This window comes from Nomascus leucogenys, chromosome 15, assembly GCF_006542625.1.
Source record: "Nomascus leucogenys isolate Asia chromosome 15, Asia_NLE_v1, whole genome shotgun sequence".
NCBI classification, from domain to species: domain Eukaryota; kingdom Metazoa; phylum Chordata; class Mammalia; order Primates; family Hylobatidae; genus Nomascus; species Nomascus leucogenys.
In genome coordinates this window covers 25316610-25333162 of record NC_044395.1, presented here as the reverse complement: position 1 = coordinate 25333162, position 16553 = coordinate 25316610, and positions in this window count along the sequence as shown.

Here is a 16553-nt window from a genome sequence, read left to right as displayed (position 1 = left end):
TTGTTATACATCTTTTTGTGGTCATGCCTGTCCCTTCAATTTGACTATTAATGTCCTTGTGCACAAGGATCTTTGCCTAGCATAGTACTTGGTTCAAACAGGTGCAAAGTTCTTTGATGATGATGATGATACTGATGATAGTGATAACGGTGACAATAATGGTATTATCTACCATAACCTCTCCATTGGTATTCTCACCATGGCTGTGATCCTGGAAAGCAATACTTAATCGGTTGGTCACTGATCATTCATATATTCACCTGTGTTCATTAATTTGAACAATATCATCTGAGACTACACTATTTGCCAGTCCCTACCTACACACCAGTGTTATGAAGACAAAGAAGCCCTAAATTCAGGGACTTACATCCTAATGGAAAAGAAAGACTTGAAAAATAAGCATAATAATATATTTCAGGTGATATAATAGAAATATTACTGAGATGGCAAAAATGAGGGAAACAGTTCTGAGTTATTTACGGAGAGAGAGGTGGGTTCAAGAAAATCTTCAAAGAGGAGGTAGAATTTGAGCCAAGTCTTTAAAGGTGAGTAAGTGGAACAAAGTTACTAATGTCTGCTTTTGGAACTTACTGATTTTCTGCTGTTGGAAGCAAATATGCCCCAAGTAAATATGCTTAAAAGACCACTCGTTTAAAGTGCCTGAAGCTAAAACAGAACTGGAGATTTTTGACATCCAACTATTGGAGTAGGAGGTAATGGGATGATCTACTTTAAAGAAACAAATTATCTGTTATTTGGAGAAGTTACTGTGAAATGAGTTGGAATTGCGTCGAGATCATTGTGGCCTGCCTTTTTAGAAGAGGGGTTTCATCTATGCCACTGTGTGGGATTCTAAAGAGCTCATAAAGAAAAATAGATCTGCTTTGCATTTGAGACTTTCAGATACATAGTGTATAGATTTGTTTCATTGTACACTAGTAAGCAAAATCTCCATATAATTAACACTTTGGCTGAGCAGAGTGGCTCATGTCTATAATCCCAACACTTTAGGAGGCTGAGTAGGGAGGATCATTTGAGGCCAGGAATTCAAGACCAGCCTGGGTATCATAGCAAGACCACATCTCTAGAAAGAAATTAAAAAATTATCTGAGCTTGGTGGCTCAGGCCTGTGGTCTCAGCTGCTTGGGAGGCTGAGGTGGGAGGGTTCCTAGAGCCCAGGAGTTTGAGGCTGCAGTGAGCTATGGTTGCAGCACTGTACTGCAGCCTGGGTGACAGAGCAAGACTCTGTTTAAAAAAAAAAAAAAAAAAAAAAAAAAAAAAAAAAGGTATTTTATTCAACATGTATTTGTTGAGTGCCTATTCTGTGCCAGGTACTATTATAGCAGCTAAAGCCCTAGCAATGAACAAAACAGATAAAAATAATTGCCCTCCTAAAGTTTATGTTCCAGTAGGAATAAATTGACAGTAAGAAAATAGATAATTTATAGTACATTAGAAAGTGAAAGTACTATAGAGAAAAGTAAAATGTAGGTAAAGAGTATCAGATAGGAAGCATTTTGCAAGTTGCATTTTTAAATAGATTGATTAGGAAAGGTCCCACTCAGAAGGGAGAAATCAACCCAAAATTTGAAAGGGATGAGAGTTCAAGCAATGTAAATATCTGGGAGAAAAGAACTCCAGACTGAGTAAAGAGCATGTACAAATGCCCTTATGTGGGAGTATGCTTGGCACAGTTCAGGGGAAAAAAAAAAAAAAAAAAAGGTGGCCAATGTGGCTGGAATGTAGATGAGGGGAAAATGTGAAGTTATCAGGGTAACTAGGGAACAGATTGTGCAGAACTTTGACGTTGTTGTAGGTATGCTGGATTTCACTCTGAGTAAGATGGGGAACCATTGGAACTTTAAAGCATGTTCTGTCTTATGTCTCAATGTGATGACTCAGGCTGCTTTACTGAGTGACGCAGAGCAAGGATAGAATCAGAGAGAACAGTTAGGAGATGTTTTTCAATAATTTAGTTGAGAAATAGTGTGGCTTGGTCCAGAATGGTAGCAATGGTAAGCAGTAATGAGAAGAGGCCAGAATATGAATGTAGTTTGAAAGGAAAGTCAATAGGATTTGTTAATGGATTAGATATATGGTAGCAGAGAAAGGAAAAAGAATTGACTCCAAGGTTTTGACCTGATTTACTACTTGCTGTTATCACAGTGGGGAAGACTATGGAAGAAGCAACTTCTGAGATAAGATGAGATTTTGGACCTGTTATATTTGGGATATATTTATTGGACATTCAAGTAGAAATGTTGAGTGCCAATTGGATTTATGAGACTAGAAGTTAGGGGAGAAATCTAAGACATATTTCTTTTTAATTTTAGAGACAAGATCTCTCTCTATTGTCCATGATGGAGTGCAGTGGCACAATCATGGCTCACTGCAATCTCAAACTCTTGGCCCCAAGCAATACTCCCACCTCAGCCTCCCAACTAGCTGGGACCACAGGCATGTGCCATTACACCAGACTACTTTTATTTTTAATTTTGTAGAGACGGGGTTTTGCTATGCTTCCCAGGCTCAGCCATACATTTTTGAGTCATTGACATGAAGATGGTATCTGAAGTCATGAGCTTGGAAGAGATCACTGATGAAACAAGTTTAAGTAGAGAAGAGAGTCCTGGGATGTCTCACCATTTTGAGGTTGTGAATATGATGAGGAACCAGCAAGGGAGTCTGATGAAGAGTATCCAGTGAGGTAGGAGGAAAAGCAGAAGTGTGTGGTGTTCTGGAAGCCAAGCAAAAAGAAGTTACAGAGGGAGCAATCAGCTGCATGAGTAATGAATCTTTGCACTTAACAAAATGATAATCATTAGTAACCTGACAGGAAGAGTGTTCAGTATGGAGTTGTATTAGTCCCTTCGCACACTGCTATAAAAAACTACCTGAGACTGGGTAATTTATGAAGAAAAGAGGATTAATTGACTCACAGTTTCACAGGCTGCATTGGAAACATGGCTGGGAGGCTTCAGGAAACTTACAATCGTGACGGAAGGGCGAATGGGGAGCAAGCACCCTCATCACCTGGCAGCAGGAGAGAGAGGGAGTGCAGGGGAAAGCACTACACACTCTTATCACAAGAAGAGCAAGGGCTAAGTCTGCCCCCAGGATTCGATCACCTCCCACCAGACCCCTCCTTCAACACATGGGGATTACAATTCAACATGAGATTTGGATGGGAACACAGAGCCAAACCATATCAGGAGTAAAGGGGAAGAAAACCTTAATAGATTGCGTTTAAGAGAGAATGAGAGCAGAGAAATTGGAGACAGTGAGTATACACAACTCTTTTAACCAGTTTTCTTTAAAGAAATCAGATAAATGGAATTAAAGTTAGAAAGCGTAGTATTGGTTGTTTCATGTGTTTGTTTTTAAGACAACTTTATCTTGAATATTGTATTTTTATAATATAAAAATATTATATCCCCCAAATCTGTAATTTCATTTGCTTTATTGAAAGAGTAAAAACTATATGCAGAGTAGAGACAGATAAAAATATGGGTACCTATAAATCACTGGGTTCATCTGTAAGAAATTTAACATTGTTAGAGATTGGATTCCTTTGGAAGAATTTTATTCTTAATTTAACCAAGGTAACAATTAGAATAGCTTGGCTTGAAATTGACCAAATTGTAGCCTGCAAATTGACAATCAAAGTCGAGACTCTGCAGTGTTTAGCCAGGTTGATTTTACTCTTAGTAAACATTGTCAGCTTAGGGATAATACTATAATAATTTGGTGGCCAGCTATGAAATTTTGATCATTTAAGACTTCACATTTAAGAATTATGCTTGGAAGAATCACAAAATAGATGGCTAAAAGTAACTTTGAAGAGGATTTAATTTAACGTGCATTTTTATTAATTGGTAACTCGAACACTGAAAATTAAAATGACATGCCTGAAGTCACAAAGCCAGCCAAGACTAGAACTCTGAACTCAGTTCTTATGATACCCAGAAAGATCCCATTCTAATGTCTCAGGTCCATTCCAATCTGGGATGATACCCTACTGATGCCTAACAGCAGCCACACATGTATCAATATACATGGCAATTTTTCATAAAAAATAAACATTTAAAAAATGTGCTAATTTAGCTGGTAAATACCGAAGTCAACATCTTCTATTGCTTGCCCCTTCAGTCTGCAGCTGAAATAAGGAATCAATTCCTTATTTGAGCCAGGGGCTCTCAGTTTCATTCAGTATGTACATATAGATCATCTTCTGCATGCCAAGAGGCATCTAAGAGGAATATGGGGAATTTTGTACTTTCTTAGGGCTTATGTCATCTGTGGACAGGAGAAGGAAGAAGAGGACTGGAAATTATGGGTCCAGATTGCACCTTCGTGTGCAATCCCTTCTGAAATCTCACCACAGTTATGTGGAATAGGGATAGTCATTCCCTTTTCATAGATAAGGAAACTGAGATTAAGCAAGGTTAATGGAGTTGCTCAACATCAAAGCTTTCCAATACAAACCTTACTGAACGTAGGGATCATGCAATTTCCAGGCTTACTCAATGGGGAACTGGAGCCTAATACTCTATTTATAAGGTCAGAGTAGGGGACTCTCCTCTGGGAAACTACGGTTTGGAGGAAATAAAAATAAAGGGTGAAGAAAGAATTATCATACAACAGAATATTCAGTATCTTGAATGTGTCTTCACTTAGTAGTCCAAAAAAGGACTGATACGATGTCTTCTGCCTGTCTGAGTAGAGTGGGAGAAAGAGGGAATGGAAAGGCCTAACAGTCGGTGAGATTGTTTCTATCCTAGAAACGGTGAACTAATTTTCATGACGCCACAAAATTGCATAGACATTGGTGATGAATTTTACACTGAGAAACCTAGAATGTGGTGACAGTGCTCTATCTTTGGAAAAGTTAGATTTCAGTAACATGAAGAGAAATGGATTCAAATAAGTGAAGTTCAAATTCAGTAGTGGAAAACAGACTGGATTCAGAATCAAGATTACCTAGATTTTGGTCCTACCTTTGCCACTGACTAGCCCTGGGACAAATGGCAAGTCACTTAAGCAGGACTGTGAGTCCTAGTTTCTTCATCTTTAAACTGGACATTAATGATAAGTGCTGCCTCACATAGTCCTTCAGAGGAACAAATAAGATAATGCATATAAAAGTGGTTTAAAAAGTCTTCAGTGTCATACAAACCTTAGTTATCATTCCTATATGCATTCTTACATTTTTTATTTCAATAATCTGGGGATTACAGGTGGTTTTTGGTTACATGGATGAGTACTTTACTGGTGATTTCTGAGATTTTAGTGCATGCCATCACCTGAGCAGTGTAGACTGTACCCAGTATGTAGTCTTATGTCCCTTACCCCTCTCTTAACCTCTCACCACCAAGTCCCTAAAGTCCATTAAATCACTCTATATGTCTTTCTGTCCTCATAGCTTAACTCCCACTTATAAGTGAGAACATACAGCATTTGGTTTTTCATTCTTGAGTTACTTCACTTAGAATAATGAAGTAATAATGAAGAATAATCTGGGGATTACAAGTGGTTTTTGATTACATGGATGAGTACTTTACTGGTGTTTCCTGAGATTTTAGTGCATGCATCACCTGAGCAGTGTAGACTGTACCCAGTATGTAGTCTTATGTCCTTTACCCCTCTCTTAACCTCTCACCACCAAGCCCCTAAAGTCCATTATGTCACTCTATATGTCTTTGTGTTCTCATAGCTTAACTCCCACTTATAAGTGAGAACATACAGTATTTGGTTTTTCATTCTTATTTCACTTAGAATAATGAAGTGAAATGAGTTATTCTAAGTGAAAAAACTCAAGAATGAAAAACCAAATACTGTATGTTCTCACTTATAAGTGGGAGTTTCACTTAGAATAATGAAGTGAAATAACTCAAGAATGAAAAACCAAATACTGTATGTTCTCACTTATAAGTGGGAGCTAAGCTATGAGGACACAAAGACATATACAGTGATATAATGGACTTAGGACATGGATGAAGCTGGAAACCATCATTCTTATCAAACTATCACAAGGACAAAAAACCAAACACCGCATGTTCTCACTCATAGGTGGGAAGTGAACAATGAGAACACTTGGACACAGGAAGGGGAACATCACACACCGGGGCCTGTTGAGGGGTTGGGGGAAGCGGGAGGGATAGCATTAGGAAATATATCTAACGTAAATGACGAGTTAATGGGTGCAGCACACCAACATGGCACATGTATACATATGTAACAAACCTGCACGTTGTGCACATGTACCCTAGGACTTAAAGTATAATAAAAAAAAAAAAATATATATATATATAAAGAAAAAGAATAATGGCTTCCAGCTCCATCCAAGTTGCTGCAAAAGCCATTATTTCTTTTTACAACTGAGTATTATTTCAGGATGTATATATATCACATTTTCTTTATTCAATGGTTGGTTGATGGGCACTTAGATTGGTTCCATATTTTCGCAATCGTGAATTTTGCTGCTATAAACATGCATGAGCATGTGTCTTTTTCATATAATGACTTCTTTTCCTTTGGGTGGATACTCACCATTGGGAATGCTGGATTGAATGGTAGATCTACTTTTAGTTCTATAAGGAATCTCCATACTGTTTTCCATAGTAGTTATACTAATTTACATTCACACCAGCCGTGTAAAAGTGTTTCCTTTCACCACATCCCTGCCAATATGTCTTGTTCTTTTTTTTTTTTTTTTTTTTTTTGGCTTTTTAATTACAGCCGTTCTTGCCAGAAGTAAGGTGATATCTCATTAGGGTTTTAATTTGCGTTTCCTTGATTATTAGTAATTTTGAGCATTTTTCATATTTGTTGGCTGTCTGTATATCTTCTTGTGAGAAATTTCTATTCATGCCCTTTGCCCACATTTTGATGGGGTTGTTTATTTCTCGCTGATTTGAATTCCTTGTTGATTCTAGATACCAGTCCTTTGTCAGATGTGTAGCTTGGGAATATTTTCTCATGCTCCATGGATTGTCTATTTACTGATTATTTCTTTTGCTGTGCAGAAGTGTTTTGGTTTAATTAGGTCCCATTTATTTATTTTTATTTTTGTTGCATTTGCTTTTAGGGGCTTAGTCATGAATTCTTTGCCTAGGCCAATATCTAGAAGAGTTTTTCTAATGTTATCTTCTAGGAATTTTATGGTTTCAGTCCTTAAATTTAAGTTTTTGATCCACCTTGAGTTGATTTTTGTATAAGGTGAGAAATGAGGATCCAGTTTCATTCTTCTATATGTGGCTTGCCAGTCTTCTCAGCACCATTTATTGAATAGGGTGCTCTTTCCTCAGTTTATGTTTTTGTATGCTTTGTTGAAGAGCAGTGGCTGTAAGTATTTGGCTTTGTTTCTGGGCTCTCTATTCTGTTCCATTAGTCTATGTGCCTATATTTATACTGGTACCATACTGTTTTGGTAAGTATAGTCTTGTAGTACAGTTTGAAGTTGGATAAGGTGACGCCTCCAGATTTGTTCTTTTTGCTTAGTCTTGCTTTGGCTATGTGGGCTCTTTTTGGTTCCATATGAATTTTAGGATTGCTACTTCTAGTTCTGTGAAAAACGATGATGGTATTTTGATGGAAATCACATTGAGTCTAGATTGCTTTCGACAGTATGGTCATTTTAACCGTGTTGCTGCTTCCTATCTATGAGCATGGGATGTGTTTCCATTTGTTTGTGTCACCTACGATTTCTTTCAGCAGTGTTTAGTGTTTTCTAGTTTTCCTTATAGCAACCTTCTAACTCCCTGGGTAAGTGTATTTGTAGGTATTTAATTTTTTTTGCAGCTGTAATAAAACAGATTATGTTCTTGATTTGATTGTCATCTTGCTTTTTGTTGGTGTATAGCAATGCTATTGATTCATGTACATTGATTTTGTAGCCTGAGACTTTACTGAATTAATTTATCAGATCTAGGAGCCCTTTGGATGAGTCTTTAGGATTTTCTAAGTATCTGATCATATCACTGGTGAACAGCGACAGTTTGACTTACTTTTTTCCAATTTGGATGCCCTTTATTTTTTTCTCTTGTCTAATTCCTCCAACTAGGACTTCCAGTACTATGTTGAATAGACGTGATAAAAGTGGGTATCCTTGTCTTCTTGCAGTTTTCAACAGGAATGCTTTCAAATTTTCCCCGTCCAGCATAATGTGGACTACAGGTTTGTCAAAATATGGCTTTTTATTACTTCAATGTAAGTCCATTTTATGCCAATATTGTTGAGGATTTTTTATCATAAAGAGATGCTGGATTTTATTAAACACTTTTCTGCATCTATTGAGATGAGCATATGGTTTTTATTTTTAATTCTGCTTATGTGATATATCACATATATCACATATGACTTCTGTGTGTTAAATCATCCCTGCATCCCTGGAATGAAACCCACTTGATCATGATGTATTATCTTTTTGATGTGCTGTTGGATTTGGTTAGCCAATATTTTGTTGAGGATTTTTGCATGTGTGTTCATCAGGGATACTGGTCTATAGTTTTATTTATTTATCTTTGGTTATGTCCTTTCCTGATTTTGGTATTAGGGTGATAGTGGCTTCATAAAATGATTTGCAGAGGATTCCCTCTCTCTCTATCTTTTGGAATAGTGTCAATAGGATTGGTCCCAGTTCTTCTCTAAATGTTTGGTAGAATTCAGCTGTGAATCCATCTGGTCCTGACCTTTTTTTGTTGGCAACTTTTTTTTTTTAATTACTGATTCAATGTCATTGCTTGTTGTTTGTCTGTTTGTTCCGGATTTCATCTAGGAGTGTTTCATGTTTCCAGGAATTTATCCATTTCCTCTAGATTTTCTAGTTTGTGCATATAAATGTGTAAACAATAGCCTTGAAAAATATTTTGTATTTTTGTGGTATCAGTTGTAATATCTCCAGTTTCATTTCTAATTGAGCTTACTTGGATCTTCTCTCTTTTCTTGGTTGATCCTGCTAATGGTCTACTAATTTTATCTTTTCAAAGACCAACATTTTATTTTATTTTATCTTGTTTTGTTTCAATTTCATTCAGTTATTCTCTGATCTTTGTTATTTTCTGCTGGCTTTGGGTTTTATTTGTTCTGGTTTCTCTGGTTCTTTGAGGTATGACATTAGGTTGTCAATTTATGCTCTTTCAGACTTTTTGATGTAGGCATTTAACACGGTGAACTTTAGCACTCTCAGCACTGCTTTTGCTGTATCCCAAGGGTTTTGAAAATTTCTGTCACTATTATCATTATTATCACTATATTTTTATCATTATATTATCACTATTATTTCAAAGAATTTTTAAATTTCCCTTTTAATTTCATTGTTAACCCAAAATCATTCAATAGCAGATTATTTAATTTCCATGTATTCGTATAGTTTTGAGGGTTCCTTTTGGAGTTGATTTTCAGCTTTATTCTACTGTATTCTGAGAAGATACTTGATATGATTTTAATTTTCTTAAATTTATTGGGATATGTTTTGTGGCCTACCATAAAGTCTATTTTGGAGAATGATCCATGTGCTGATGAGAAGAATGTATATTGTACAGTTGTTGGGAAGAATGTTCTGTAAATATCTGTGATGTCCATTTGTTCTAGGGTATAGTTTAAGTCCATTGTTTCTTTGTTGATTTTCATTCTTGATCTGTCTAGTGCTGTCAGTGGAGTATTGAAGTCCACCACTATTATTGTGTTGCTATCTATCTCATGTTTTAGGTCCAATAGTAATTATTATATAAATCTGGAAACTCCAGTGTTACGTGCATATAAATTTAGGATTGTAGTATCTTCTTGTTGGATTGATTCTTTTAGCATTAAATAATGGCCTTCTTCGTATTTTTTTTACTGTTGTTGTTTCAAAGTCTGTTTTGGTTGATATAAGAATAGCTATTCTTGCTCACTTTTGGTTTCCATTTGCATGAGATATCTTTTTCTATCCTTTTACCTTGAGTTTATATGAACCCTTATGTGTTAGGTGAATTTCTTGAAGTCACCAGATATTTCGTTGGTAGGTTTTTAAAATCCATTCTGCCATTCTACGTCTTTTAAGTGGATCATTTAGGCCATTTACAGTCAATGTTAATTTTGAGATATGAGGTAGTGTTCTATTCATCATATTAGTTGTTACCTACTTTGTTTTTTCATTGTGTTATTGTCTTATAGGCCCTGTGAATTATCTACTTTCAGGAGGTTCTATTTTGGTGAATACCAAGTTTTGTTTCAAGATTCAGAACTCTTTTTAGCAATTCTTGTAGTGCTGGTTTGATAGTGGCAAATTCCCTCAGAGCTTGTTTGTCTAAAAAAGAATTTATCACTCCTTCATTTATGAAAATTTTACTGGATACCAAATCTTTGACTGACAATTGTTCTGTTTAAGGAAGCTAAAGATAGGACACCAGTTCCTCTAGCTTGTAAGGTTTCCGCCGAGAGGTTTGTTGTTAGTCTGATAGGTTTTTCTTACATGTTATCTGACGGTTTTGTCTCATAGTGCATATATACACATATACATGATATATACACATACACATATATATGTATATACACGTATATATACATATATACGTGTATATACATATGTACATATACGTGTATATACATATGTATATATACGTGTATATACATATGTATATATACGTGTATGTACATATACATATACGTATATATGTATATGTACATATATACATATACGTATATATGTATATATACATATATACATACACGTATATGTATATATGCTTACATATGTATATATACATCCACACACATATATATATCATATTCAGTCTACATGTATATACACATATACATATATATACACGTAACATTTTATTTACTCACTGATAGGCATTTGGGCTGGTTCCATATTTTTGCAGTTGCAAGTTGTGCTGCTATAAACATCCATGAGCATGTGTCTTTTTTATATAATGACTTCTTTTTATATAATGACTTCTTTTTCTCTGGGTAGATGCCCAGTAGTGGGATTGCTGGATCAAATGGTAGGTCTACTTTTAGTTCTTTAAGGAATCTCCACAGTTTTTGATAGCGTTTGTACTAATTTACATTCACACCAGCAGTGTAAAGTTGTTCCCTTTTCACAATATCCATGCCAACGTTAATTGGTTTTTTGATTATGGCCATTATTGCAGGAGTAACATGGTATCACATTGTAGTATACATATGTAACAAACCTGCACGTTGTGCACATGTACCCTAGAACTTGATTTGCATTTCCCAGATAATTAGTGATGTTGAGCATTTTTTTTCATGTTTGTTGGCCATTTGTATATCTTCTTTTGAGAATTGTGTATTAATGTCCTTAGCCCACTTTTTGATGGGATTGTTTGTTTCTTTCTTGCTGATTTGAGTTTCTTGTAGATTCTGGATATTAGTTCTTTGTCATATGCATAGTTTGCAAAGATTTTTCTCCCACTCTGTGGGTTGTCTATTAATTTTTTTCTTTTGCTGTGTAGAAACTTTTCAGTTTAATTAGGTCCCACTTATTTATTTTTGTTTTTGTCGCATTTGATTTTGGGGGCTTAGTCATGATTTCTTTGCCAAGCCAATGTCTAGAAGGGTTTTTTCTGTTATCCTCTAAAATTTTTATGGTTTCAGGTCTTATTAGATTTAAGTCTTTTAATCATCTTGAGTTGATTTTTGTGTAAGGTAAGAGATGAGGATCCAGTTTCGTTCTTCTACATCTGGCTTACCAATTATCCCAGCACCATTTGTTGAATATTGTGTCCTTTCCCCAACTTATGTTTTTGTTTGCTTTGTCAAAGATCTTTGGCTGTAAGTATTAGGCTTTATTTCTATGGTTTCTGTTCTGTTCCATTGCTTTATATGCCTATTTTTATGCCAATACCATGCTATTTTGGTAACAATATTTTCATAGTATAGTTTGAGGTCAGGTAATGTGATACCTCCCAATTTGTTCTTTTTGCTTAGCCTCACTTTGGCTATGTGGGCTCTTATTTGGGTTCATATGAATTTTAGGCTTTTTTCTAGTTCTGTGAAGAATAATAATGGTATTTTGATGGGAATTGCATTAAATTTGTAGATTGCTTTTGGCAGTATGATTATTTTCACAACACTGATTCTACCCATCCATGAGCATGGGATGTGTTTCTACTTTTTTGTGTTGTCTGGTTTTTGCAGTGTTTTGCAGTTTTTCTTATAGAGATCTTTTACCTCCTTGGTTAAATATATTCCTAAGTATTTTATTTCTTTATTCTTTATTATTTATTTTTGCAGCTATTGTAAAAGGGGTTGAGTTCTTGACTTGATTCTCAGCTTGGTTGCTGTTGGTGTATAGCAGAGTTACTGATTTGTGTAGGTTGATGGTGTATCCTGAAACTTTACTGAATTCACTTACCAGTTCTGGGAGCTTTTTGGATGAGTCTTTAGGGTTTTCTATGTATATAATCATACCATTGGTGAACAGCGACAGTTTGATTTTCCCTTTGCTGATTCAGATACCCTTTATTTCTTTCTCTTGTATAATTGCTGTGGCTAGGACTTCCAGTACAATGCTGAATAGAAGTGGTGAAAGTGGGTATCTTTGTCTTAGTCCAGTTCTCAGGGGGAATGTTTTCAACTTTTCCCCATTCAGTAAAATTCTGACTGTGGGTTTGTCAAATATGACTTTTATTACCTTAAGGTATGTCCCTTCTATGTGGATTTTGCTGAAGGTTTTAATCATAAAGGGATGCTGAATTTTGTCAAATATTTTTTCTGCATCTATTGAGATGATCATGTGATTTTTGTTTTTAATTCTGTTTATGTGGTGTATCACATTTATTGACTTGCGTATATTAGACCATCCCCACATCCCTGGTATAAAACTCACTTGATTTTTGCATCTGTGTTCATCAGGGATATTGCTCTGTAGTTTTTATTTTTATGTCCTTTCCTGGTTTTACCATTACAGTGATACTGGCTGCACTGAATAATTTAGGACGGATTCCCTCTTTATCTTTTGGAATACCGTCAGTGGGATTAGTACCATTCTTCTTTGAATGTATGATAGAATTCAGCTGTGAATCTGCCTGGTCTTGTACTTTTTTTGTTGGCCATTTTTTAAAATTACCATTTCAATCTCAGTGCTTGTTATCAGTCTGTTCAGAGATTCTGTATCTTCCTGGTTTAATCTAGGGGGGTTGTATATTTCCAAGAATTTACCCACCTCCTTTAGGTTTTCTAGTTTGTGTGTGTAAAGATGTTCATAGTAACCTTGAATAATCTTTTGTATTTCTGTGGCATTAGTTGTAATATCCCCTGTTTCATTTCTAATTGAGCTTATTTGGATCTTTTCTCTTCTTTTCTTGGTTAATCTCACTAATGGTCTATCAATTTTAGTTATCTTTTCAAAGAATCAGATTTTTATTTCACTTATCTTTTGTGGGTTTTTTTGTTTGCTTGTTTCAATTTCATTTAGTTCTGCTCTGATCTTGGTTATTTCTTTTCTTTTGCTGGGTTTGGGTTTGGATTGTTCTTGTTTCTCTAGTTTCATGAGGTGTGACCTTAGATTGTCTATTTATGCTCTTTCAAACTTTTTGATGTAGGCTTTCAATGCTAGGAACTTTCCTCTTAGCACCACATTTGCAGTATCCTGGAGGTTTTGATAGGTTATGTCATTATGAATTTTTAAATTTCCATCTTGATTTCGTTGTTGACCCAGCAGTCATTTAGCAGCAGATTATTTAATTTCCATGTATTTGTATAGTTTTGAGGGCTTCTTTTGGAGTTGATTTCCAGCTTTATTCCACCGTGGTTTGAGACAATACTTGATGTAATTTTAATTTTTAAAAATTCATTGAGACTTGTTTTGTGGCCTGTCACATGGTCTGCCTTGGAGAATGTTCCATGTGCTGATGAATAGAATGTATATTCTGCAGTTGTTAGGTAGAATGTTCTGTAAATATTTAAGTCCACTTGTTCTATGGTTTAGTTTAAGTCTACTGTTTCTTTGTTGACTTTGTATTGATGACCTGTCTAGTGCTGTCAGTGGAGTACTGATGTCCTCACTATTGTTGTGTTGCCATCTGTCTCATTTCTTAGGTTTGGTAATAATTGTTTTATAAATTTGGGAGCTTCAGTGTTAGGTGCATATATTTAGGATTGTGATATTTTCCTGTTGGACTAGACCTTTTATCATTATATAACATCCTTCTTTGTCTTTTTTAACTGTTGTTGCTTTAAAGTTTGTTTTGTCTGATACAAGAATAGCAACTCCTGATCACTTTTGGTGTCCATTTGCATGGAATATCTTTTTCCACCATTTTACCTTAAGTTTATGGGAGTCCTTATGTGTTAGGTAAGTCTCTTGAAGACAGCAGATACTTGCTTGGTGAATTCTTATCCATCCTACCATTCTATATCTTTTAAGTGGAGCATTCAGGTCATTTACATTCAGCATTAGTATTGAGATGTGAGGCACTATTCTATTCATCATGCTAGTTGTTGTCTGAATAATTTGTGCTTTTTTCATTATTTTATTGTTTTATAGGTTCTGTGAGATTTATGTTCTAAGGAGATTTTATGTTGGTGCATTCTGAGATATTTTTTCAAGATTTAGGACTCGTCTTAGCAGTTCTTGTAGTACTGTCTTGATAGTGATGAATTCCTTCAGCATTTGTTTGTCTGGAAAAGACTGTATCTTTCCCTCATTTATGAAATTTAGTTTTGCTGGATATAAAATTCTTGGCTAATAATTGTTTTGTTTAAGGAGGTTAAAGATAGGACCCCAATCCCTTCTAGCTTGTAGGGTTTCTGCTGAGAAATCTGCTGTTAATCAGATAGGTTTTCCTTTATAGATTACCTGATACTTTTGCCTCACAGCTCTTAAGATTCTTTCATTTCTCTTGACTTTAGATAATCTGATGACTATGTGCCTAGGCAATGATCTTTCTGTGATAAATTTCCTGGGTGTTCTTTTAGCTTCTTGTATTTGGATGTCTGTATCTCCAGCAAGGCCAGGGAAGCTTTCCTCAATTATTTCTTCAAATATATTTTCCAAACATTTAGATTTCTATTCTTCCTTGGGAACATCAATTATTCTTAGGTTTGGCTGTAATAATCCCAAACTTCTTGGAGGTTTAGTTCATTTTTTAAAATTATTTTTTCTTTGCTTTGTCAGGTTAATTTGAAAGCCTTGTCTTTGAATTCTGAAGCTGTTTCTTCTACTTGTTCAATTCGATTGTCGAGACTTCCCAGTGTATTTTGTATTTCTCTAAATATGTCCTTCATCTCCCGAACTTATGATTGTTTTTTATTTATGCTATCTATTTCTCTGGTGATTTTTCTATCCATACCCTATAACATTTTTAAAATTTCTTTAAGTTCGTATTCACCTTTCTCTGGTGCCTCCTTGATTAGCTTAATAATTGATCTTCTGAATTGTTTTTCTCGCAATTCAGATATTTCTTCTTGATTTGGGTGTATTGTTGGTGAGCTAGTGTGATATTTTGGAGGCGTTAAAGAATTTTGTTTTGTCATATTACCATAACTATTTTTGCGGTTTTTTTCTCATTAAGATAGACTATGTCAGAGAAGTGATCTGGGGCTCAAGGGCTGCCGTTAAGATTCTTTTGTCCCACAAGGTGCTCCCTTGACGTGGTGCTCTCCCCCTTCAGCTAGGGATGGGGTCTTCTGAGAACCAAACTTCAGTGACTGTTATTGTTTTTCTGGGTCTAGCCACCCAGCGGAGCCACTGGACTCTGGGCTGGTTCTGGGGAGTGTCTCTGAAGAGTTCTGTGATGTGATACATCTTCAGGTCTCTCAGCTGTGGATACCAGCACTTGCTCTGGTCAAGGCAGCAGGGGGAGTAAAGTGGACCCTGTGAGGGTCCTTGGTTGTAGTTTTGTTTAGTGTGCTGGTTTTCTCGAATGCTGGTTGTGCTGGCAGTAAAGATGTCATGTGGAAAGACTCAGGACCTCTGGGTAGCCAGGATGTTACAGGTGGTGGAGTTAGCTGTCGTTTTCTTTTCTTGGGGCAGGTTTGTTCCTTTATGAGTTGCTGTAATGGTTTGTGTTGGTTGGCCTCCAGCCAGGAGGTGGCACTTTCAAGAGCACATCAGCTGCAGTAGTGTAGGGAGGATATATGCTTGCCCTAGGGTCGCCTAGAAAAGTATCAGGTTTCTCAAGTGATGGGCAGGGCCACAGAGCTCCCAAGAGATTATGACTTTTTTTTTTTTTTTTTTTTTTTTTTTTTTGGAGACAGAGTTGCAGTCTGTTGCCCAGGCTGGAGTGCAGTGGTGCAATCTTGGCTCAAGGCAAGGCAACCTCTGCCTCCCAGGTTCAAGCAGTTCTTGTGCCTCAGCCTCCTGAGTAGGTGGGATTACAGGTGTGTGCCACCACTCCCAGGTAATCTTTGTGTTTTTAGTAGAGATAGAGTTTCACCATGTTGGCCAGTCTGGTCTCCAGCTCCTGGCCTCAAGTGATCCACCTACCTCAACCTCCCAAAGTGCTGGGATTATAAGCGTGAGCCACCATACCCGGCCTGCTACCAGGATGAGCAGAGAAAGATCATCAGATGGAGGCAGGGTTAGGTGGGCTGAGCTTAGA